The sequence below is a fragment of the Aotus nancymaae genome, unplaced genomic scaffold (assembly GCF_030222135.1).
Source record: "Aotus nancymaae isolate 86718 unplaced genomic scaffold, 86718_ANA_hifiasm-v0.15.2.pri h1tg000029l, whole genome shotgun sequence".
Classification (NCBI taxonomy): Eukaryota; Metazoa; Chordata; class Mammalia; order Primates; family Aotidae; genus Aotus; species Aotus nancymaae.
Window position 1 is genome coordinate 93,900,826 of NW_026988442.1, and position 26,829 is coordinate 93,927,654.

The following is a 26,829-nucleotide window of genomic DNA, read 5'->3' on the forward strand; positions in this document are numbered from 1 at the left end:
TGGAGGCAGTTGGGAAGGTTTTCGCTGACTTTTGTCCTTATCTGTTGGAGAGAAGATTTGTGATCCAGAGTCACTCTCCTCCTATCATTATCCCATTTCATTTAACATCAAAGCCCTCGCTAGTCAGAACTGGGCCGAACGCGTGTATATTTAGAAGCACCTGACATCCTTCCAGGATTACATTCTTCCGTATTATCATATCAATTGGAGCCCTGTTCCTGCACAGGTGAGGGGGGTTATCTTGCAAGATCAGAGACATAACATCTTTATTTTGTGCTATATATAAAATCTCAGTTAGGAAATTAAATTCTGCACAGGGGAAAGATGTCGAGGTCGCTTTGATCACATGGAAAGGCAGCCAGGCGCAGCGAGAGAGATTACCAGAGGAAGCCGGCGGGCACCTCCTCCCAGGCCGGCTGCAGGATGTGGGCAGGAGAGGCTGGGCTCTCAGTCCGGGTGGAGACAGGCCTAGTGCTGCAGGAGGCGGTCTGCTTACAAGCATGTGCTTCCTGTCATCAGCGCAAGCTGCTAAGTTTAAGAAAAAATGACTGGCAGTGAAGCAGAAACTCACTAAAAGTGTTCATAGCCAGTGTTTGTCGCCACCAGCTTGCTGTCCTTTACACCAACGCTCCACCCGTCCCTCTCCCAAACGCCCAGGCTCATTCACTCCCCTATACAGGACCCCCCAGGATGCTGCGTTGGGTCCCACTTCTCCCCTGGTCTGAACTGTAACTGCACCCAGGGCAAGTCCCAAGGGAACCAGGAGCCACTGGAACAGGAGGCAGGTAATAGCAAATCACCACCACCGTGATAGCCGACGTCAATTGCTGATCGTCGACTAGGAGTCAAGAACTGTGTTACATGTTTTACAGACATTATTTCCTATACGTTCAGTACAGATAAAGAAATGGAAGAAAAAAGATTTTAGGCTGTGTATACAAATCATATCACTAGAAAATGCCAGAGCATTTTTTCCTAAGTTTGTTTCTGAAATGCAACATAGGTTAACTTTTCCCATCCCTTCACCTGACCCCCAAAGATAAAAAGACCTAGAAATCAATCCCGCAGTCCCGGTGTAGACCAAGGCAAGCATACTGACTGGCCAGTCATAGCTGAGGTCCCGCAATTCAACCTACATCCCTGACCCTCGGCCCTGGAGGCTCGTGCATCCGAAAGAGACAGAGCTCCTCTGCTTCCACCAGACCTCACTCTTTCTCTTCAAAAATACACATGCATGCCCTTGTTCCTGCTTCCATGGCTGACTTAGTCATTTATTCAGTAAATATTAACCGAGAGTCAAAAAGCCCCAGCCACCCTGGGGATGCAGCAGAGAAGAGCAGACCCCTGCCCTCATGGAGCACGCCCCCTGGTGGGGAGAGACAGAAAACGACAAAGATAAATAAAGAGGGTTGTAGGATTTATCACGGTAAGTCTCAAGGAGAAAAACCAGGCAGGAAAATGGAAAAAGAGCCTTCACATTGGCCTCTTGTCTGTCCTCTCCCCGCAGCTTTCCCGGTGTCGACAACCCCTCTGAAGACTTTTGTTCGGAACTGGCTGTTCAGGGTTTCTGATGTCCCCTGCTAGCGCCAGAACGTTTTAAACATCTCCGGGGCTGTGTCTTGGGTTGATTATGCATGACTACAGGTAATCGAGGAACTCCCTGGAAGCGTGCTGGCTGATGGTGTGACAGCAACTGTGACTCTGCATAAACGCTGGAGAAGCTCCTTGCCTACAGAGGACGCGTGGATGTCCCATCCTGTGGGCCGTGGGGACCGGGAGAGAAGAGCAGGGACAGGAGAACTTGCATGCCCGGTGGGCCACCTGCCAGGCAGTGGCCATGGATGTGTTTTCTGAGGCAAGCCTCACTCCGGGTGGTTAAATAGGGGCTATCTACATTTTCAGAAACTCAGAGAGATGAGGAGGGGCACCTGCCCGGGGTTCTGAAACTATTGAGCTGAAGACCTGGGATCTGAAGTCCCGCCTGTCTGAAGTCATTCTGTGAGGCTAGAATATCAGTTAGTCATCTCTGAAATCAACTTACCTACGTGAATTTAAACACATCTTATATATTAAAACTTGTGATAATCATGGCATGATTTATTATAGTACTAGTAAATGGACAACAGCAAAACCAAAAATAGACATGAAAAAAGGGGCAAAAGAGCCATGCAGAAGATGGTTGGCTGTATTGAGAGCTGGCATTGAGCTCCGGTTATGCTGAACCAAGAGCTGGGGGTGGGGGGGGGGTTCACGCAGTCAGATGTGTTCTCTTGCACTCTCTAGGGTACAGCTGGGGCCCATGTGTGATGCTTAGCGGGAGGCCCCTTTTCCAGTCCCTCTCACGGGGATGGAATGACTCCATCAGGAGGGCTTGGGCAGCTCCTAGTGCTGGATGGAGAGAGAAACGAGGAGAAGCTTCCGGTTTATGGTGTGTGGGTGTGGTGTGGATTTGGTAGGTGTTGACCAATCTTTCTGAAAAACACTCAGTGATATACACGAAGAGCTTTAAAAAGCTGTCTTTTGGCCAGGCGCGGTGGCTCACGCTTGTAATCCCAGCACTTGGGAGGCTGAGGCTAGTGGATCACCTGAGGCCAGGAGTTCAAGATCAGCCTGGCCAACATCGCGAAACCCCGTCACTACTAAAAAAATACAAAAATTAGCCTGGCATGGTGGAGCCCGCCTGTAGTCCCAGCTACTCGGGAGGCTGAGGCAGGGAGAATTGCTTGAACCTGGGAGGCAGAGGTTATAGTGAGCCAAGATTACGCCACTGCATTCCAGCCTGGGCAACAGAGTGAGACTCCGATTCTTTTCACTAATTACTTTAGTGGGAATTTATCCTTAGGCTGTGATCAGGAATATATATTTCACATAAAGGAGTTTCTTGAAGCAGTACGTAGAGGAGACAAAGAACGGAAACAAATGACCTGCCCATTGTTCAGGGATGGTGAGACGCAACCACAGCAGTGGATGAGGCAGACTCGAAAATGATGTGCATAAGGAGCTTTTAGTTTTGGGAAAATGCTTATACCGTGATATGAAGTGAAAACAAGAGAAGGACGTGCAATTGAGTCATCTTCTCAGCAAAGCTTTCCCTGACCTCCCAGCCAAGGATATAGTCCTCTATTCTTCCCTCATAGCACAAATCACAATTGTGCCCAAGCGTCCGTCTCAAATCTGTCTTGCATTAGAATGAAAGCCTCAGGAGGACAGCTATCAAGTCTACGGCATCCAGTGATTAATCCTCAGGGCCAAGAACAGCACCTGGCACACAGAAGCCACTCAATAAACATATGAGGCAAAATATGGACCCAGGCAATCTGCAGCTCTTTGCGCCTGGCTTCTGGCATTTAGCATAATGCTCTCGTGGTTCACCCATGTCACGGCAAGTATCAGCGTCTCCCTTCTCATTGCCAGATAATATTCCACGGCATGGAGATACCACATTTTGTAAAATCCATTCACTTGCTGATGGACATTTGGGTGGTTTCCACTTCTTGGCTAGGATGAATGGTGTTGCTATGAACATTTGTGTGTAAGTTTTTTGTGTGGACATATGTTTTCATTTCTCTTGAACATATACCTAGGAGTGGAATTGCTGGGTCATATCATAACTCTCTGTTTGAGGAATTGACAAACTGTTTTTAAAAGTGGCATCCCCATCCTGCATTTCCACCAGCAATGGCTGCAGGGTCAGATTTCTCCGCATCCTCACCGGCACTTGTTCGTCTTTTTGAGTTTAACCATCCTAGTGAGTGCAAAGTGGTACCTCACTGTGCTTTTGATATGCATTTCCACGATGAGTAATGGTGTAGGTCTTCTTTTCATGTCATTGTTGGCCATTTTTTTTTCTTTTGAGACAGAGTCTTGCTCTGTTGCCCAGGCTGGAGTGCAGTGGTGGGAGTTTGGATCACCACAACCTCCACTTCCTGGGTTCAAGTGATTGTCGTGCCTCAGCCTCCCCAGTAGCTGGGACTACAGGTGAACATCACCACACCTGGCTCACTTTTTGCATTTTTTTTTTTTTTTTTTTGAGATGGAGTTTCTCTCTTGTTGCCCAGGCTGGAGTGCAATAGTGTGATCTTGGCTCACTGCAATCTCTGTCTCCCTGAGTTCAAGTGATTCTCCTGCCTTGGCCTCCCGAGTAGCTGGGATTACAGGCATGCACCACCAAGCTCGGCTTCTTTTGTATTTTCAGTAGAGATGAGGTTTCTCCATGTTGGTCAGGCTGGTCTCGAACTCCTGACCTCAGGTGATCTGCCCGCCTACCCCTCCCAAAGTACTGGGATAACAGGCATGAGCCACTGCACCTGGCCTTATTTGCATATCTTCCTTAGAGAAATATCTACTGGAATATATTTCCCATTTTTAATGGGGTTATTTGTCTTTTTACTGTAGAGTTGTAAGAATTCTTTATATAGCCTGCATGCAAATTCCTTACCAGATATATTGTTTGCAAATATTTTCTCCTATTCTGCAGACTGTCTCTGTTTTTTTAATGATGTCCTTTGAAGTTCAAAACATTTAATTGTGATAAAGTTCAATTTATGTGTGTGTGTGTGTTTTTTTTTTTTGCTTGTGCTATTGGTATTTTATCTAGGAACCAATGCTTAATACAAGGTAAGCAATACTTACTCCTGTGCTTTCTTCTAGAGAGTTTGCTAGTTTCTGCTCTTACATTTAGGCCCATGATCCATTTTAAGTTAATTTTTATATATGATGTGAGGATAGCCAGTCGCCCCAACACTATTTGCTGAAGAGACTATTCTTTCTGAATGATCTCGGTACCGTTGGCAAAAATCAATTGACTTTAAAGGTGAGGGTTTGTTTCTGTGCTTGTAATCCTATTCCATTAGTTACCTGTTCATCTTTATGCCAGCACATTGTCCTGATTCGTGTAGGTCTGTAGTAAGAAATGAGTCATCCAGCTTTGTTCTAGTTCAAAATGGTTTTGGTTACTGGGTCCTGAGAATGCAGTGGCACCCCCAAGACCCAGTGGGCTCCTGCACGGGGGAGACAAGCACACAGTGTCATGGGTGCCCGGTCAGGAGAGCCTGGGTGGCATGCCCAGGCTCGGAGAAGAGACTGCCCAACTCTCCTACTTGGCTGAGGTGAAGAGCGAGTGCAGCCTGTGGGGCTGGGCCAGGTCAGCGCTGCGGCAGGGCCAGCAGGAAGAGCGTGGCACTTGTGCAGGCCTGGCCCGAGTGCTGGGCTTGGTCCTGAGGGTGTGCAATGTGGGCGTGGCTGGAGCCCCACATCTGGGGCGTTCAGGTGGAAATGTTCTGCAAGCCTTAGAAGATATAGCGGGCAGCTGGGGAAAGACCCCTTCAGTGGAGGATCCAGATCTGGGATTTATCCATCCAGAGGTGCTTACAGCCACGGCAGGGGTTAGAGGAGGGGAATGCGGCATGAAGAGGGTGTCCCAGTGAGGCTGTGCCCGGTGCAGGCTTGAGTGAGCCCAGGTGTGCACAGCCTGCAGGAGGGCAGGAGGCACAGCGGTGAGGCCTGTGTTTGCGCTCTGCTCTCTGCCTCCACCATCATCCCACTGCTCGAGACTTCGGCACTCCCAGCATCCTCTAACGCCCAGCCCTGGTGGCTTGTGCTGATCCTCAGTTCCCAGCTGGATTTGGGGGTTCCTGCTCAGGGATTCCCACAGCCCTCTGAACACACATCCCTCTCAGGCCACAGCTGTTTGTCCACACCAGGCTGTCTTGCAGGACTGTGACCTTTTGCCAACAGGACCTGTGTCCAGGCTGAGTGCTGAGCAAACCAAAATAGTTCACCCCAAAATGTGCTTCTTTGACATATTTCAAGACAGCTATTCAGAAGGGCTGGGAATGCAAGAACTGAAAAGCTGTCTATTGAGGGGGAGGTTTGCGTCTGTGGAGAATCTGCATTGACGCGGTCAGGCTTTTCTCAGAGGCCTCCCTTATCCTATCTAGGAGAGATTAACCAAGAGTCTGACGTCCATAAAGGTCCGAAAGAAGCATTCACCATCTAGTCTGTCTGAGGGCTGCTACCTGTGACCTTTCACCTACATAGCAAGACCAACTTTGTCACCTCGGCACCCCGACTCCGGTAACCTGATTTACCACCACCACCCATTTGTGGCCATGAGTGAAGCTCCCGTTTTCTTCCTGTTAAATTAAGTTTAGCCTACAGCTGTCTTCTTGCTCTTAAGTTTGGCCGAAAGGTTTCTCTGTACGTGTGAACTGTACCCTAACTGGATGTGGGAACAGACCTGACCTCTTCTTGTACGGATCACTGAGTTTCAGCAAATCACAGGTGACCAACCATTGAAACTGCATTGAAATAGGCAAAGCCGAGCAGGGACCAATCTGGCTGTTTCCGCACCTCACTTCTGTTTTCCGTCGATCCTTTTCCTTTTGCTGTCCATGAACCTCTGACCACATGGCAGGGCTGGAGTCTCTCTGAACCTGTTCTAGTTTAGAGGTGGGGGGCGGCGGGGGCGGCCCAATTTGCATATAGTTCTTTGCTCAATTAAACTCTGTTAAATTGAATTTGCCTAATGTTTTTCTTTCAACATGCTGTAACCCAAGATGGTATAAAAGCATCAACCATCTTGTCTTCCTTTGAGATGCTCGTATGACTCCCATGCTCATGAATAAATGTGTATGCTGTTTCTCCTGTTACCTTCTGTCAGTTGGTTTTCAGTGAGCTTTCTGAGGGTGAAGGGAATGTTCTCCCTCAGCCCCTAGAGCATGGTGCCCATGAGCAGTAGGCGACTGAGGAGTGTCTGAGTTAGATATTTGCCACCTGCACCGTTAGGCAAGAAACAGACAAGCTGTCCAACAGACACACCTTTTTCTTTCTCTTATGTCTATTGCAGATATGGATTTTCTAAGGATGGGCACAAATTCTATCTTAAATATACCAAGGTAAGGGAGCAGGAAGGGACACTTGCTGGTATCTGCCGTGATGGAAATGCTGTTTTAGGTACTTGTGTTAAGGGCTGAATGCAGGCTTGGCTGTAAAATTTTCAGAGCCCAGTGCAATGTGACAAACAGAGCTCTTGAGGAATTACTAAGGATTTCCAAACAGGAATAGTGGAGGTTAAACCACGTTGGGCCCTTCTGAGCACTAGCCCTGTGGCAGCACAGGCTGGGCTGCAGGCTCGTAGAACTGGCTCTGGCTCACCTACAAGGACATAGTCATCTTTTTTTATGGACTCAGAGAAGGTCAGTAACTTGACCGTTGTTGCTCAGCAAATGAACCACGTAGCCAGGATTCAAACTTAGAAATGCACACTGCAGAGTTCTTGTTTTGCTCTCACATTCTGTGTGATGAATATTTTCCATAAATTGCATTAGTTGTAACTGTGTGAAATTTCCATTTTTGAAAAATGAAAATGATAGATTACTGGCAATTTCGTGTGGTTCCATTTAACACATTCCCTCTGCTCACACTCCTCTGTGTGTGTGGGTCAGTTCCGCTTGCTTAGAATGAAGCCGACGAGGCTGCCGGCTGCATCGTTCTTCCTGCGCTGGCAGGAGGCTGACCACGACCTCTCAGCCATGTGCTGGAACCATGTGTGACTGTTGGGGGTCTCTATCCCTGTCATGTCCAAGGTGGTCTGTGCTGATTTGCCACCTTGGGGCTTAGCAGATGTCTGGTCAGGGACCAACACTGCTGCTTTTGGGAAGGACACGGCTGTCTGTGGCTGAGGGGCTGGCGTACAGAAACTGCTCAGAAAATGTTGGATGTTTCTAATCAGCGACTTAAAGGCTCAGAAACAGAACGTGCCCTGCTGAAATACACGTAAATCAGTCATCTAGAGATTATAGAAAGCAATCTGGCCATAGGTACTGCAGGCCTTAAAGTCTTATTGAGCTTCTGTCTAGTCATCACCATCCTGAGAAGTTCATCTGAAATGAGAACAAAGTTCTAACAATATTTGTGTGTCTTCAGTTCTTATTGATAACAGTGAAAATGGAGGATAAACCCGATGTCCATTAATAAGTGAACCGCCAACGAAATGAGGGCACAACCGTTTGATGGAACATCCTGGAACTTACACTGGATGATGACCACTGGTTATTTTATAAGATGGAACAATATTTACCTAATGTTTTCAGGTAAAAGCAGAATGGGATAAATGTGAAAAATTAAGTAGCATTATTATTATGTAAAAATTTAGTCTTGAAAATTTACAAAAGGAGCCAGGTGTGGTGGCTCACGCCTGTATCCCAGCACTCTGGGAGGCTGAGGTGGGTGCATCACCGGAGGTCGGGAGTTCGAGACCAGCCTGGGCAGCATGGTGAAATCCCATCTCTACTAAAAATACGAAATTAGCTGGGCGTGGTGGTGCATGCCTATAATCCCAGCTACTGGGAGGCTGAGGCAGGAGAATCGCTTGAACCCAGGAGGCAGAGGCTGCGGTGAGCCGATATCATGCTATTGCACTCCAGCCTGGGTAACGAGAGTGGAAGTCTGCCTCAAAAAAAAAAAAAATTATAAAAGGTAAGACACTAAAGATGACTCACTAAAGATGAGCATTAATATTGACTTGGCCTTGGGACTGTGAGCAATTTTCTTCCTTTACGTTTAGATTTTCTAATGTTCTAAATCATACAATGAGCGGGAAAGACTCATGTCATTTGCATAAGGAAAGAAGTGGACTTCGTGGGCCCCGCTCTCCCTGAGCCTGCTGTGGCCCTGCATTGCTGTCCCGGGCCCTGGGGCCTCTCGTCTCCCTCGGTGGGTCATCTGTGTGCTCTTGTCCCGGGCCCTGGGGTCTCTCGTCTCCCTCAGTGGGTCATCTGTGTGCTCCCGTCCCGGGCCCTGGGGCCTCTCGTCTCCCTCGGTGGGTCATCTGTGTGCTCCCGTCCCGGGCCCTGGGGCCTCTCGTCTCCCTCGGTGGGTCATCTGTGTGCTCTTGTCCCGGGCCCTGGGGCCTCTCATCTCCCTTGGTGGGTCATCTGTGTGCTCTTGTCCCGGGCCCTGGGGCCTCTCATCTCCCTCGGTGGGTCATCTGTGTGCTCTTGTCCCGGGCCCTGGGGCGTCTCGTCTCCCTCGGTGGGTCATCTGTGTGCTCTTGTCTCAGATCCTGGGGCCTCTCATCTCCCTTGGTGGGTCATCTGTGTGCTATTGTCCCGGGCCCTGGGGCCTCTCATCTCCCTCGGTGGGTCATCTGTGTGCTCATCGGACCTCGGAGTCCCTGAGGCCTGGATCACGGGCAGTTGCATCGCTCCCTGGGCCCTGGAGCCTGGCCCCATCTGCCCAGGCTGACCGTGTGGCCAAGCATCCCTGAGCCACAGTGTTAGTCACTCCAGACTCTGGTCATCCTTGTCCAGGAGTTTCCTTGGCTCTAGCCAGCTTTTGATTACAACCATGAAGGAAGTCTTCACACCACAGCCCGGCCCCATCGAATGTCGTCCAGTCCGACCCAGCAGCTCCCTTCTGCACGGATGGGGAGGGATGTAGCGGAGTGGCCTGGCAGAGAGCAGGCTTTGGGAGAAAACTGCTGACTTAAGGAGAAGATGGATGAGCTTGGATGGTAAATGTTGAGCTTGGTATGGTTTTGAAACAGGAAGAAAAGCTACATCATCAGATTTTAATGACATCGATAAGCGGCCGCAGGGAATGGGGAGGACGTTGGGCTCTCCAGCTGCACGGCCTCCGGGAGCTAATGAGCTGCTCCTGCACCCAGGCGTTGCATCTTTAAGAGCTGGTCAGAATTCCTAATTTTCAGAGCTTTTGTAATGAATAGAAACGACATTGATGAGAGATGAGCTAGTGGTCTTCTGGATGAACTGGTAGTTTGCCCAAGGCCGGTTCCCAGGGCCTTTGCAGGCACCTGTGCTGATACACCAGCCTTGAGGCCATGAGCACCTCGGAACGGTGCATTTCTTATTCAGCGGGTCTGTAACTCCTATTGCAAAGTGCACAGCCTTTCAAATCAGTTAGGCAATGCCTGCCCCTCCCAACTCCTTGGTGAATAAAGCACGTGTACCGGTTTACCTGTCTCCATGCACACCTGTTGCCCCAGCAGAGTTATTAATAGCACCTCATAGTTACTATTAGCGCCCCAGTTTGGACAATACATTATGTGAATTACATGGCCACCCTACCTATAAATGCATGAGGCCACAGAGATCAAGGACCCCTTCCTGGAGCATGACCAAGGTGGGATATGGCCATCCCTGCAACAAGCAAAGGTCACTTTGGGATGGAGGGAGGCTGGGCTGCGTGTGCCCAGCTGGCCTGGGTTTCTGTGTTCCTGCTGGATGATTCTCTGAGGGGTATCTGCATCCCTCCCTTGCCCTTTGCTCATGGTTGGCCCTGTGAGCAGAATGTGGGGGGACCCTGCAAGCAGAAGAGAGCCCCTTTGGGTGTTCTGGGTGTGCGGGATGGTTGAGATGCAGTGGTCAGTGGGGGGCTGGAGGGGAGGCTATATTCACAGTCAGCTGCAGCACCAGAGGGTCTACCGTGAAAGGAAACGTGGAGGCATCAGGCTGCCCATGCCCTGTGTCGCCCAGCAGCCCTGGCCTGGTGGCCTCTGCAAGGCTGGTATGTGTCATGTCAGGGGAGGGAGATGCTGTGGGGGCTCAAGTCTCCACTCCAGACAGAAAGAAGTGGGAGCAAAGAAACTTGTCTGTCGTCTGATGGGACTCCCTCAGGCAGAGCCATTTATAGTTCTTAGAAAAGGGGATGGAGGAGATGAAAAGGCTACCAAATCTACCATGGAAGAGACATAGGGAAGGGGCCCGGTCTGATCTGACAAGCAGTGAAGAAGTGGCAGGCAGAGCAGCTGTGGGAGGTGGGAGCGGGAAGCGACAGTGAGGCCTGGGGAGAGGCTTGTGCTCTGGTCCCTGTGTGCACCTCATAAAGAGACTGCGGGGACAGGACCAAAAATGTGTGCCCATGGCAGCATGAACTCTGGGCAAGGATGCTCTCAGCCCTTCAGCGCATTCTGCAAGGGCTCCTGTGCCCTGAGCTAAGCCCCTTTGAAATAAAGAAGATGAGAGTGAGGCTTGGTCCCCATCCCACCCATCCACACCAGGGCCATCGCTGCCTCTGTGCTCTAGTGCCCATGTGCTGGAAAGACGGAGGTCTGGGGCTCACATGCCCTAGCTGACAGTGGCAGCTGAATGACGTCTCCTTCATGCTTCTGGACTATTGGCCCAAAAACTTCATTTTATTTGTGCCCCTGACAGGACACCTGTGATCAATGAGATGGGGTGAGGCTGTGCCAACAGCCAGCTCCCCTGGTGACTGTTGAGGCAGGAGGTTTCTTGGTGAGGCGGGAGGCCCAGTTGCAGGGGTGCCCAGCGCACCCCCCGCCAGGCTCTCCAGGGGGAGTTTCTGCTTTAAGCCCATGTTGTCTGAGTTGTCCTCACTCCCGGGGCAATAAAAATGCTCAGCGCTGGTGGGTGCGCAGAAGGAGCATGGCAGTGGTTCTAGTTCCTGGAGGGATGAGTCATAGAAAAACGAGAAAATAGAGGTGAGTGGGGAGGGTACTGAGGCACCAGGGAGAGGGGAGCTCAGGAGGGCTGGACATAGTGCAGCATGTACAGGTGACCTTGTCTGCTCTCTACTGTGTGTGTGCCCTGGGTGCCCCAGCAGAGTCCCCCAGAAGTCCCTCTCAGAGCTGGGCTCCTGCCACATGCCTTCTAAACATCATTTCCTTCTCCTCACAAGAAGTGGCATTGTAGCCACGCTGTTGCTCAGAAGAATGTCTCTCCAGCTCAGGCTGAGCACGTGAGACCTGACTGCCTCAAAGGGAAGCCCCTGGGAACAGCAGGGCATTTCCAAATGTGCACTGTCTACTGAGGGCTCTTGGCATTGCTATACCCATCAGAATAGCCCATCCTGATGACATTTCATCCCCCCAGAACTGAGCTTTCTCTGGGATTTGCGGGTCCATTTGGGACACTGGCATCCCTCAGGCACCAGTGCCATTAACTCAGACCACTCTCTCTCCGCGGGCTTACCTTCTTCCTGAAACACCTCCCGTCCACTCCCACCCCAGCTGTGTGCGCCAGCAGCTGAGCGGGGTCTGCGGACACTGCAAACGTGTGTCTGTTGATGTGAACACTCGTTGCCTTCCCGTGGCCTCCATGCCAAACAATTCACCTATTTAGAGAATGGAGACTGTGCCTCTGTGCCTGTGACCACCTCTCCCCTGCAGAGCCAGTTCCTGTGGAGCAAAAAAGAGCTTCATTTTTTGCAGACAAGCAAGAGGACTCTGCTAATAGGCTCTGGAAGAAAACACGGCCACGTCTGTGGGCACGAGATGGATGAGGCGCGCCTGTCCTGAAGGGCTTCGGAATGGCCGGCTGAGTTGGTGTCATATCAGCAGCTGCTCTTCAGGCCCAGCAGACGGAGGGTGGGGGCACAGAGTGGGGGAGCAGGGATGGTCCTTAGGGGTCCACAGACTTGCTGCAGGCTCCTGTGCTCGGGCCTCTCCCCCATGCTCCACGACTTCCTGCATCAGGGCTTCCTCCACCACCCCCTCCCATCCTCTTTTTCATAAATTCAGCTCAGGCCTCTGTGCTCTCAGATACTCCAGCCTTCTTGCATGCGGGATCACTCCCTCCTGTGAGTGCCCATCACCCATAGTCTCTGCTTGGTTTTGGGAGGAGCAGAACACTTACTCTTTCTCCCTCCCTGCCTCCCTTCAGCAAGCTGAGCACCTACTCTGTGTTAGACACTGAAAGAGCAGAAGCGAAGATGTGCACCTGCCACTGCTAACCAAGAACTGTGGGAACACAGAGGTGGGGTCCCCACCTACACCTGCAGCATGGGAATGCCAGGGAGGCTGCCTGGAGGAGGAGAGCTCTGAACTGCATATCTGACATGAACAAAGGGCAATGAGCCACCAAGGCCTTGTGGTCCCTGAGGAACACATACTCTGAGATGCACATACACCTGGCTCGGTCAGGCAGGGCCAAGCTGAAGGAAGAATCTGCAGGGGCCTGAGCATCTGGACTGGGCCCCAGAGTCCCTGAACGCCTCAGTGAGCGTCGTGTCCCACGCTAAAACGTCTCTCACAGCACCATGCACGTTGCGATGTGCCATAAACACCACCGGAGGGACGGGAAGTCACGTTCTGGCTCAAGAGGGCTGAGTCCACGCTCCCGAGGTGGAACTGTGTAGAGTGAGGCACATGCCACAGTGTCTAAAATAACTTGCATATTAAACAAGTCATACGTCATGTTGCAGGAGTCAGACAATAAGAGAATATAAAACCAACTATAATTCCACAACTTCAAATCATCGACTAAAAAATACACACGAATCGGAGGTGAAGAGGAGCAATCCGTGGTTTCCTTAACCGGGACCCCTGACTCTAGGGAGTTTCCAGTCTTCTCACTGTTTGCTATGGCACATGGGAATCTCTTCAGTATAAGCTGAGCATTTACTTCTTGCCTTTTCTTACTGATTTGCAGAAAGCCTGAACATCGGGCAATATTAACAATTTTATGAACATAGCAAATATTTCCCTAAATGATGTCTGCCTTTTAACGTCATAATTTTGCATTTTTGCTTCTCAAATGTGTTTACTCCCAGTGCAGTCGAATCTGCCATTCTTTATGATTTTGTCTTCGGTATCAGGTTTAAAAATACACCCCAGCGTTGCAGAGTCGCCCACATGTCCGTCGAGTCGTTCTGCGGCTTTGTTTTTACGTTTAGTCATTTAGTGCCCTGTAATTTGTTACATACTTGCCAAAAGGGTGAGGTCGAACCTCATTTATTTGCTAAGTCAATTGTTTGGATATCCGGCAGGACCCTTCCCCGCCTCGATATTGTACTGTTTCTTGTTGTTTTTCTTCTTTGTTCACAGGTGAAATTTAGAATTTTGTTGAGTTCTGAAGCTCCTCATTGCTAGTTGTCTAATTTCCATTCTCTTTTTCTAGACTCTCTCATGACTTTGATGGACATGTTGACCCAGTTCTTACCAATGAGATACAATAAAATTTTTTCTCCTAGGCTACCAGAAAAAAATCTTTGTTTTCGGATAAAAAGGGACATATTAATCTGGTGTGCACCTTCTCCCTGGTGCACATTCCGTCCTGCCTGGAATGTGGCTGAGATGTCTGGAGCAGCAGCAGCTTCTTTGTGCATGTGGAACAACTGATGTAACAGGATACAGAAAGACAACAAACAGATAAGGGAACATAGGGTTCCCTTTGGCCTCAAATGGGGGCCGTACCAATCCTTGATTGTCTATCTTCGAATTTTCTATTAAAGGAAAAAAACAAATGCTTTTTTTGTTAAGTTATGTGTTAGATTTCTCTTATGTTCTGCCAGACTAAATCCTACTAGTTCAGATTCTTTTTGGGCTTTTAATTGGATTTTTTTACAGTAACGGGTGAATTGGAAGGGGTGTGGATCCACCTGCAGTATGACAGCTTTCCATCCAGCCTCCTCATGTGTGTTGCCGAGTTCAACTTAAGTCACCTTGCTGTTGCCATCAGACCACTCCCATGGGGAACCCCCTTCCTGTCCTCGCTGCCAGTCTGGGTCCTGGCCACCTATCTCTTCCAGAGCCTTTCAGAAAGATTCCCACGAGGGGCTCCCCTTTTCTAAGCTCCTGTTGGTGGCTCCCCTTGATGTGGTGTTCCCCTGTAGCTGGGGGCAGGAGAGGGACTGTCTTTAAGAAAAAACAGACCCCACCAGCTCACCAGGGTAACAGTCTCCCTATTTGAAAGCCACACCTTAAACAGAGGGGAAGGGAGCTGGTGTTGTTTGAGTATCTGGACTGTCCCAGGCTGCACCAGAGCCAGGCTGTTGGTTTCTGTGGGCTATTCCCAAAGATTGGCCTGTCTCTTCCCCTAGAACTGTACTTCCCCATCACGCTGACCCAGGACACAGTTGAGAGTTTGCTGTGGTCGTGAAGAGAGTGGGAATGGGGACCGTGCTCCCTGCTCAGGGGCACTCTTTTCCCATCTACCGCTGCAGCCACATTCCTAGGGTGACAGTCACTCTGCCTGCCTGGGGCCTGGGAGGAGGGCACCTGCCTCAGGGTCCCCAGTGGACTGCGGAGGACGTGAGGGGTGAATGAGTGAGTGGCTGGCTACGTTGGGGACTGCAAAGGATGAGAGGGTGAATGAGCGAGCAGCTGGCTATGCCTCCTATAGCTTATCTTGCCTGATGTGGGTGCCGCTCTCATTTAGCTCTCAGAAGACCCCCTGATACAGATCTAACAATTTCCTGTTCATCAGCAAGAACATCAAAGCCAAGTGGAGAGCTTAGGCACTGACGTGCAGGAAGTAACCCCAGACTAGGGCTTTAAACTGAAGTCACCTGACTCGGAGGCCAGGCTTGTTTCCTGAAGCTCTCTGCTCTTAGTTCACGCCGTGGTCTTCTCTCTAAAATTTCAGGCACTCCTATGACATTTCCAAATGAGATACAGAGATCTTGCTTCCTTTCTATTGTCCCCAGTGCCACCACACAGGGACCACAACAGGACTTGGGGAATGCTGGCGGCAGCTCCCAGGAGGCCAGCTCTGTTTAGTTCAGCAGGTCTGTAGTGAATGCCACACTCCGTGCCTGGTACACAGAGGTGGGGGCAGGGCCCTTGCCCTGCGCTCCCCACAATAGCTGGATCCGAAGCCTGGACACAAAGCTGGGCCTGTGGGGAGTGTGGCCTGCCAGTGGCCACAGGCTGCCAGGGCTCTGTGGCCGCTTTGGTGCCACAGCAGATGAGGTGGAAAGGGATTTTGCATGTGGGTCCCAGCTGTGCATCAGGAAGGGTTGTTTGCAGCAGATACAAGGTTGTACCTTTGCTCTAGGCCCATCCCTTGTGTCTCCCTGTGGGGCCATGCAGTCCATCTACTCCCTCTCCATCCCAGAGCCTCACCTGATTCCAGGGTCCTGCTTGGACTGCGGTGATGCGTCTGGATGTCTGGGCCTTAGCTGGGAGATGGACGTGGGCGAAGGTTCTTGCAGCATCAGTATCAGGTGTGTGAGGAAGGACGTGCTCTGGTGACTGGGCCAGCATGAAACCAGGGTGGATCGGTGCCAGTCGTCCTCAAGGTTGGGGACTGCCCAGTGTCTGGGGACCCCGGCACTCTTGATAAATCCTTTGTGCACACACAGTGAAACTGCTGAGGCCATTGGTTTTGGGTCTGGCTATCATCAACACATCTTTCCACTATTGGGATGACTTGATCTACTACCAAGAGCATCTCAAGAAAAGAGTCCACCCTTGGTGGCATCTCCTGGGACTTTGGTGGGTAAGAGACCATTGGGTCAATGGTGCATAGGTGTGAGTGTGTGTACAGGGCCCCCTTAATCTGTGTGAGCTTGTTTCTGAATATGTGCACACACATGTCCACATCTGTGTCTCTGCTCTATTCATGTAGATATAACGTCATGTCTTCCATCTCCTGCAGGCCACCGTGATGCAGGTGTGGGAAGCCTTCCTAGACACCTGGGCAGGTGCGTGGAAGGTTGTGCCCTGGGTGTGTGTCCTGGGTGTGTGTCCTGGGTGTGTGTGTCCTGGGTGTGTGCCCTGGGCGTGTGTCCTGGGCGTGTCCTGGGTGTGTGTCCTGGGTGTGTGCCCTGGGTGTATGTCCTGGGTGTGTGCCCTGGGTATGTCCTGGGTGTGTGTCCTGGGTGTGTGCCCTGGGCGTGTGTCCTGGGTGTGTCCTGGGTGTGTGTCCTGGGCGTGTGTCCTGGGTGTGTGCCCTGGGTGTGTGCCCTGGGTGGATGCGTGGAAGATAGAGACCTTCAGGCCACGTACTCTGAAGGGCCCTTTCCAAGGTGCTGCAGAGGCCCTGCGATGTGTTCCCGTGGCCCAAGTGTTTACTGACAGGTTCTAAAGCAAGATATTTCTGCTGTACTCCCCAGAGACCTCTGACTTAGAGGAAAATGCAGCTGAAGGGTTTGTTTGTACTCCTTTACGTGAGGACGTGCCTGGATGCCTTCTGATTCCTCCATTCAGCCAGCACGAGTGAAGAAGAGCGGGGACACTGAGGCAGAGACAAGTTGTCAGGACTCTCCGTTGGGAGGAGACCAGACATGGAGGGGACTCATACGTCTCCATTCCCAGTCAAGCTCTTCAGAACTCCAGGCCCTCGATGAGGCTATTAAAGAAACACATTAAATACTGCACTTCTCAAGCTGCCTGGGGTGCTTAAAACCCGAGCTGTGATTAACGGAGGCTCGATGTGAATTTCACAGCTCTCACCACTTTCCCTTCCATCTTCCTCATTTTCTTTGGCACTTTCCAATCGCACTGCATCTGTTCTGCTGTGCAGCTAGAATCTGCCTTCTTTGGGAGAGCCCTGCTGATCACCCTCTGTGGTGGCACTGGGCCCTGGACTCCAGAGGAGCAGAGGAGGGGAAAGGACAGGGCCACCCCAGGCTCACCCAGGAAGGCACTGCTGCCCTGGGAAGACAAGGGCTGTGGCCCTCTGTGGCAGAGGAGCTGGGGCTCTGGTGGACCGTGAGCCTGCGAGGAGGCTGGCGCTGATGTGGCCAGTGAGTCCCTTTGCAGATGCACACTCCCTGCCTCTGAGAAGCAGAGAGCCTGGGCCTGACGGTCAGTTCCCAGACATGCCCTCGCCAGAGCCAAAGAGTGTGATGGGGTGATCAGTACTGTTAAGAAGGAGGAAAAGTGAGGGGGGTAGAGGGAACACAGTGGGGTGTGTGTGTGCGCTCTGTTTTAGACCAGGGATAGAGCCTCCAATAAGGTAACATGTGTCAGCATCTAGAAGGACGTGAGGGGGCCTAGGACACTGGTGGCAGAGGGAGCAGAGAGGGCAACAGCACCCCGGGTCACGGGGGCAGGTTCAGCATGTTCCAGGTGGCAGGGACGGACAGCAGGACATGCAGTGGGAGGGTGGCGGGCGGGGCTGGAAGTGGACCAGGCCTGAGAAAGCTGGGCCTGTGGGGAGTGTAGCCTCCGGCTGCCCAGGGAACCCCTGCTCGTGGCCAGAGGCCTGCCTCTGCTATGTAGTCCCCGTACTCCTTAAAGAGCGGGCGGCCACACTCATCACCTGCTACGGGTTCCTTGTGAGTCTCAGAGGACACTACTGAGACTATCGATTTGCAGATAAGGAAAAGAAGGTCCAGTAAGTTCAACTGAGTAGCTCCAGCATGCACAAGAAGAAGGGGTGGAGACCTGGGTTACACCTGTCCCCTCTCCACGCTGCCCACCAGGACTCTCTTTGCACACCTGGGTCACACCTGTCTCCTCTCCACGCTGCCCACTAGGACTCTCTTCACACACCCGGGTCACACTTAAGACTCTCTTTGCACACCTGGGTCACACCTGTCCCCTCTCCACGCTGCCCACCAGGACTCTCTTTGCACACCTGGGTCACACCTGTCCCCTCTCCATGCTGCCTATCATGACCCCTCATTTCTTGTGGCCACACGCGTGGTCCTTGCTGAGCTGCTGCTCTCAGTAGAGGGTGACTTGCTGTCATTGGTGCTCTATGGAATCTCCACGCCATGTCTCCCAGGGAACCTGCCACCCAGCATGTTTTCTGGGGCTAGGAACAAGGGCCCAGCCCATTAGTCATATGATCTCCAGCCTCAGGAATTCTGGGGGAAAGTCAGAAACCTCTTTGTGTCTCCAGGAAAAATCAGGGCCCCTGTGGTCTCCCTTGATCCCCTTGGCCTTGACCAGCCTTCTAAGAGGCAGGGTGGGGAATTGTGGGTCTTGGAGCGAGCACAGCATGTTTATTTGATCCCCCTTCAAGGAAGCGTCTGGTGCAGCAGGCCCACCGCCCTCCGGGGAAGTGCACCCCTCCCAGGAGTGCCCACTCCCCACGTCTCTCCTGTCCTCTCCCTCATACTAAAACAGGCACATGCTGGCTTCCCCTCAGAGGAGAAGTCCATGGTCACAGATCCCCAGTCTGGTCAATCACACTCTCTCCTGCGTGTTCTGGAAGAGGACAGTCTGCCCTTCTCTGTGCTCAGCCTCTCAGCCCCCAGAGCATGCACTGTGCCGTGAGACCCCAGCCCTCTGTGGCTTACGCCCTCACAGGCTGTTTCCGGGCATGTGTTCTCAGAATCACCTGCCTGAACAGCCCAGAGCCTTCCTCGTTGCGGGTGTTGAGTCACCAGTGGAACAAAGCTCACACCACATAAAACGAAATGTACTGCTTATACAGTAAAGAATGTTTATGTGCTTTTTTTGTGTCTCCCTAAAGAGTCAACGAGGTTGAATGGGCCATTGCTCTTTTAAAGTCAATGCCGTTTTCTCAGGGCCACGGTGACTTCTTTGTTTTGTGCTGAAAGCTATTGCTGTCCTGTCCAGGGTAGAGGCTCAGTCCCGGCCAGTGGCCTGGGCAGAAGCTGAGGTTGTTTAACCCCTCAGAGGCCCTTGAGGAAGTTTTGGTTTCTGGAAGTTTCTTTCGGGTTCATGCAAGCCTCACTGTCTGGAGTTGGGCTCCGGCTTGTGGCCTCCTGTTCCTTGGGGAAGGACACACTCCGTCACAGGCACCATGGTGGGCAGGGAACTCAGCATCCTGCCTGAGGCACAGCATGGGTCCCATGGGTAAAGGATAGGTCCAATAGTCTCCGGGTGTTTGGTATCCCTGAGGGTTCCACAGGCACTGGGCACAGAGAGGTGGGGGCAGTGAGCTCCTTCCCCCACGGAGCCCTCAGGCTGAGCCGGGACACCACCGAGTAAACACACGTATGCTTACTGGAGGGCGGCTCAGGGCCAGGGCCGAGGGGAGGTGGTGGGGGTGTCTGTGGAGACAGAAGAGGGTGCCCAGACCAGGCTTGGGCATTCCTGGGAAGCAGCTATAACTGAGTGAGTTTGAAGGCTGTGGCAGGGCAGCCAAGGTAGGGGCAGGCCGGGGAGAGCTGGGAAGAACAGGATGTGCAGAGGCTGGAGCTCACGGCAGCGGGGCTTAGGAAAGGCAGGGGCTTGGCACAACCAGACTCATGCGGGGAGGCAATGGTGTCCAGAGCTGCTGCTGAACCGAGCGGGACAAGGCACCTCAGTCCTCTACTGCCTGTTGGCTTAGCCTGTGGGGTCATGGAGAGGCGTCTGCAATGGTGCTTGGACTGACTGATGAGGACCCAGAGCCTCATCCTGCGCAGACTGCATGCACGGCCACAGCAGCTCTCTGGGTGGCATCCCTGTTCTCAGGGCACCGACCTTGCTCTCTCCACTGCGAGCAGACTCTCTTCTCCACTCCAAGGCTGTGCAATTGCTAGCATTCCAAGCCCACATTATTCCCTTCCATTAGGGAGAGTCATGGTTAATGGGAGTCCTCATGTACAATGACCTTATCATGTAGTCAGGAGGATTGGGTGCCTTCTGCTGGGCTTAGATGATTATTAATCAGCATCACAAACGGCTTCCTGCTAAGTCGTATTCCTGGAATCAGGTGGGCTTCACAACAGAGATGCTCTGCAACGTCCGAGGGAGCCACTGAGATCGGGGGGGGGGGGGGGGTACCTCATCAGTTCCAGTGCAGCGCCCCCTCCAGGCGTGAGGCTGACACTGCTGAGCATGGCTGTCACACACAAACCTGGAGGACGTCCCATCAGACGGTGGCATGTGTTCCTGCTGCACTTGTGGCTAAAACGACTCTATTAGCCCTCTTGCTATTATTTTTCAGGGGAAAGTAATTGAAGCAAGGGTCCATTTGCAAGGTAAGATCAAAAGAGTTTCTAAGGGTGAGCAAGGCATATGGGGAGTAGCAACCTGGGAGGCCATTCCCATCCCTGGGCCTCAAATGGAGACTGAGTTCCCAGCGCACCCTGAACAGTTACAGTGCGAGGGCCTGGGCGTCGCGGCTGCAGAGGAGCGCGGGCACGGACAGTGGTAGTATTATTTGCTATATATTTTTTAAAAATTGCGATACAGCACATACAACATAAAATGTATCATCTTAGGTCAGGCATGGTGGCTCATGCCTGTAATCCCAGCACTTTGAGAGGCCAAGGTGGGCAGATGACCTGAGGTCAGGAGTTCGAGACCAGCCTGGCCAACATGGTGAAACCCAGTCTGTATTAAAAATACAAAAATTAGCTAGGCGTGGTGGCACATGTCTGTAATCCAGCTACTTGGGAGGCTGAGGGAGGAGAAATGCTTGAACCAGGGAGGTGGAGGTTGCAGTGAGTCAAGGTCATAGCATTGCACTCCAGCCTGGGCGACAGAGCCAGACTCCATCTCGAAATACATATGGATCATCTTAATGATGTTGAAATGCACAGTTCAGCAACATTAATCCACTCACATCGCTGTGCGGCCATCACCACAGTGCATCTCCAGGGCTCCCTCACCCTCTCCACGCTGAAGTTCTGTCTCTGTTAAGCATGAACTCCCCACAATCCTCCTTTCTGTCTCTGTGGATTTGGCTACTTTAGGGACCTCATGTAAGTGAAATCGCACAGTATCTGTCCTTTAGTGACTGGCGTATTTCACCTTGCGTTACGTCCTCAGGTTCACCCGTGTTGTGGCATGCGTCAGAATCGCCTTCCATTTTGAGGCTGAATGATGTGCCATCGCATGCATGTGCCACGTTGTGCTTAACTATTAAGTATGTGATGAAGACGGGTTGTTTGCCCCTCGTGGTGCCCATGAATAATGCTGCTATGAACATGGGAGCACAGGTATCTGAGACCCCGCTTTCAATCCTTCTCGGGATAGACCCAGAGGTGGAATTGCTCAATCATATGCTAACTGTAATTTCACGTTCTCGAGGAGCCAACTGGCAGTATGATTTTAATGGCCGAAGGGATTAGCTCCCTCTTTCGTCTGGGCCTTATCATTTCTTTCGCTGTGCAAATAAGCCTGATGATGCAGAACTTCAGAGCGCCTTGTGAATCTTAGGGATTGCGGGTTCTTGCTTGCCTCCCTCGTGCTCTCCTGGGGAGGTCTTCATGGGCTCTCAGAGCTGTCCTGGCCAGGCACCCGCCTCCTGCTGTTGGCTGGGGGAAGGGTAGTCAGGATGGGCTGCGCCCTGCTTTCCCGCGAGGCTTTGCAAGAGCAGGGCACCTCTATCCCACAGACTGTCTGGTGTTGGTGGTGGCACTGCTGAGGAGCAGTCTGCAAGCCCCGATTTCCTGGCTATTTTTGGGGCGATTGTGCTGAGCGAATGGGCCCTGCTGTGCCAGTGTCTTGACACGATGTCTGCATTTGACAGATGAGGGACTGAGGCTCAGGGAGCACAGGGCGGAGGCAGGAGTCCCCAGCTGTCCTCAGGGTGTCCCTGCTGGAGCGGCCCCTGACCCTCCTGTGGCAGCCAATCCACCCCTGGCACCACCCCCACCCAGCAGTCCACCCACTGTGGCACCCCTTCAGCCTCTCCCAGCTTTTGTCCATCACAGGCCTGCCTCCTTAAAGTCACCCTCTTTCCCACTCTGTCACCGTGTCATGACTTTACCCATAACCCACTCTCTCTAGATGTCCCCATTGCTGAATCTGGCTAAAGGCTTCAGCAATGGTCTCCCTCAGAGCCTGGGGGGAGCTTCCTAAACTGCCAATATGTCGGAATTAGTGCCTTTTAGATGCCCTCAGCGCCTTCTAGACACCCCATCTCAGAAGGAGGTTCATACCCCGTCACAGCCCCCAACACACTCCAGCCTAATTCTCCCACCCTCCCTCACCGACCAGCCATCCTCCACTGTAGTGAACCTCCAGCACCCCTAAACCTACCTGCCACTCCACCCCTTCAGCCTGGAGCACAGCTGACCCTTCTCCCTGCTGGGCTGAGCCAGTGGGTCAGGAGGATGGAACCTCAGCCACAGGAAGGGCTTTGCGGGTGGATCCCCCACACACCACCCCATTAACAGGGATAAGCTCATGCGAACCGGATGCTTCGGAAGATACCAGCGATGGCCTGGCTCCCCAGGCTGGTCCGCCTTCCCTCACCCCTGTCCCCGCGGTGGGAACTGTGGAGAGATATCCAGATCAGCACCATGGAGAGCGGCCGCAGGGGCACCTGCAGGTCGCGAACCTCACGCTGCTGTCTGCATCCACACTGCTCACACGACTTGAAATTCATACTTTGCCTTTATATTTTCCTTTTTAAAATATCTGTGCCATATACCCGCTTATAAAAATACAAACAACACAGACATATGTACAAAAATAAGAAAGCTTTTTCTTTTCCTCTCCCTCAATATCCCAGCTGGTTACATAAACTTCCAGATCTTTATTTGCATACACAAACACTTGCTTACATAGATACATCTGTGTGTGTGCTGTGTGCTTGCATGTGTGTGCACGTGGGCCTGCATATGTGTGCATGTGTGTGCGTGTATGCATGTGTGTGTGTCTGATGTGTCTGTGCATGCATGTGCGTGTCTGTGTGTGTGCACGTGTGTGTCTGTGTGCATGTGTGCGTGCCTGCGTGGGATCATATTCTACCTATTACACATCCACTTGCTGGCTTCTGTGGCATCATGCTGGGGTCTCCTTCCATGTCTGGGCAGAGAGCTCTAGCTTTTTCTTTATGATGATTCTCATTCACTTTTCTTCATCTACACAGAGCTCCTTGATGTCCCCAGATCCACCTGTGGCCTTGGCTGGTGCCACTTTCCTCCCTGCAGGGTGCAGGGCTCAGCAGCCTGCCCATGGGCCAAGCATGCTGATCTGGGTGAGGTGGAGGAACCCAGAACCCAGGGCCCAGCCTCCTGGGCTTGGGCGAGCAGCAGCGCCTCCCAGGAACCCAGCTCCACGTGAGTCCAAAGAGAAGGAGGCCCTTGTGTGTTCTGTATTTGGTGAGTGTTGAATAGGACAGGTGAAAAATGCTGGGAGCATTATAAAATCCAGCGAACTGCAAGCCTGGGAGTTACAGCCTCTCCACTCAGCACCCACCTCCCCCTTCCAACCTCTTCATAATCTGTTATTTGGGTTAAAGATACAGGACCAGGGAGCTTGGACCCGTGTGTGGAAGTCTAGGTGTGTAGTCTGAAAAACATTAGCCGGGTTACTGATGGGCCAGAGAAGAGCTATGAGGGAAGAGGGTTTGGAACCTTCCCCCACGACTCACAGGTGCTCTCATGGTGAGTCTGCTGATGTGTGACAGGTCGGGGGCTCAGGTGCCTTGGTCCTGGAAAAACCAGACTGGACTTCAGCCCCACCTCCAGGAACCATGACTCAATGGCTTTGTACTCAGCCCCTGGGAGACCGGTGCCCGGGGGTGGAGAGCAGACAGCGTGGGGTGGAAAGAGGGACCACCTGAGGCCCAGGGCAGCTCGGATGGACACTGGAATCACTGGAATCTGGTCAGCATGGGATCCCGGGCGAACTGTGGCATTGCCAGCACCTGTGCATAGCAGGTGCTCCTCACAGCCATGTCCATCCACTGGGAAGGATGGCTTCAGTGGCTTTCACCCATGAGCATGCTGCCTTCTGCTTGGTGGTGTAGCGGGTCTGTGGATCTGTTTAAGATCTTTCAAACCTCTGCATCCAGAACTACTCCAAGTTCCAAGTCCAGGCCTTCAGGGGCAGGAGCAGGGATGGCCCTTTAAGTCAAACATTTGTGGTGCTAAGTCCACAGTCTCGGAGCCAGTGGCTGTGACAAACCAGCGGATTTATGAGACGCAGTTGCATGTTTAATGACAGCGTCCTGTGTGTCTCTCCACCAGTCCCCTGAGCCCTGCGTGTCCAGGGTGGAGACGCAGCATCCTTGTTCTTTCTCATGAGCCATTCTCCACCAGAGATGCAGCCTGGCACAGACACCACCTTCCCCATGTGTGGGCTGCCCTCTTCAGGGAGCCGCCCCAGAAACACTAAAGCCAGCTGACCCATCGGGCCGCTCCCTACAGCAAACAGCAGCTAGGAAAGCGCACGTGGCTTCCCGCCCCCGCTGGAGTGCTGTGCTGGGCAGTTTTCTTGTGCGTTCAGACCATACAGGACAATGCACCTGCGTCACGGCTGAAGCCCAGAGGCCACAGCCCTCGGAAACTTTGCAGAGCAACCTTGTGTTAAAGTGAGCTAAATATGGCCTGAGAGGCATTCCCTACTTCTGTATTTGAGTCCTGGTGGATGAGCGGCAACCCAGCTTAATAGGCAGACAGGATTGAAAACGTAGCTCAGGAGTTAATGCGCCTGTAGCAATTGCTGAGTCTTGGCCGATGCCGGCAGCCGCACTTCTACCTCTCACATACGGCTGAGTGTTCAAACTGTTCAGATGAGGCCACCACCAAGGTGTCACCAACCCAGCTGTTCCTGTACCCCACTTCTGGCTTCTGCATGTCACTTTACATTTTTTGGTCTCTAAATGTGTTCTGACCACTGGAGTCTCTCTGAATCTGCTATGATTCTGGGGCTGCCTGATTTACGAATCGTTCATTGCTCAGCTAGACTCCTTTACATTTAATTAGGCTGAAGTTTTTCTTTTAACTCCTGGAAAGGGCTTCCTTGGGCTGGCCGGTCCTTCAGGCCACTTCTGCTCTCATCTGGCTCCAATAAAGGCCAGGGCTGGTCCTGCCAGAGCTCCAGCCCCACACCCTGGGGAGTGCTGCCCCCAGCTCCCACTGTGCCCTGCTCTCCGCCCTGTGTGTCTGCCTCCCGGCAGGGCTCCCTCAACACAGGGAATGAATGCTTCTCGGGCACAGTTTCCACTGCAGCCACAGCCACCTTTCCAGAATGCAGGTCTGATTACATGAGCGACTCTCCTCACTGGGCCTTCGTCAGGCGGCCTTGCCTGTAGACCTCCTGCGGTGACCTGCCCTGCAGTGCCCTGAGCTAAATAAATATGTGGTGCCTCCTCCTTTTGCAGAACATTCCTGCTGCTGCCTGGAGATCCTCTTCACCCTCCACCTTGTGGAGAAGCCTTCTCAGCCCCACCAGCTGCCACCCAGTCAAGGAGCCAGAGTGCGGGGCTGGCAGGAGGGGCTCTCAGCAAAGCCTTCCCAGATGAAGGGCTCACCCTCTGCATTGCATGATGAGAGAAAGTCCCAGAAAGTTGAGCAGGAGTTGCTAAACCCTGTCACCCATGCACCGGTCGCATGCGAAAGGGGTGCCACCTGCTCTCTCTCACCCCGGTGACGACATCTGAGACCCCGTGTTGACTTGGTCGCCTTCTTCAGGTTCCCTTCTCTGCTGCTAGCTCCAGACCCCGTGGGTACGAAGCGGGAGCCCAGGAAGCAGACCTCAGTGCCGTGTGTGGGGACGGGGAGGCCGCTCCTCAGAGGACCGCTGAGCTATCTCCATGGTGGTTTAGGAACTGCCCAGGTTAGGAGCCCTGGTGGGTGCTGAGCAGGCGTTCTGGGCAGGAGAGAGGCATGAACCAAGGCGCAGGTGGATCTGGGGAAATGGAGGACCTGCCTGTGGATGAAGCAAAAGTGAACACGTCACAATAAAGCGAGAGCTCTGTGTCCAGTAGTGCAAGGAGACCACAGGGTCACATCACAGGAGACAGCAGTGGATGCATGACAGGGAGAACATGACCCTCTGTGTGCACACACATCCACCCACACCTCCACACACAGTGTCTCACGCACACACATCCACACACAGTGTCTCATACACACACACAGTCTCACACACACATCCACACACACCTCACATCCACACGCATCCACACACAGTGTCTCTCTCACACACACATCCACACACACCTCACATCCACACACATCCATACGCAGTGTCTCTAACATCCTCACACACCTCACATTCACACACACACATCCACACACACCTCACATCGACACATCCACACACACCTCACATCCACACACATCCACACACAGTGTCTCACACCCACACACATCCACACATAGTGTCTCACACACATCCACACACACCTCACATCCACACACATCCACACACAGTGTCTCACACACATCCACACACACCTCACATCCACACACATCCACACAGTGTCTCACACACACACATCCAGTGTCTCATACACACACACAGTGTCTCACACACACATC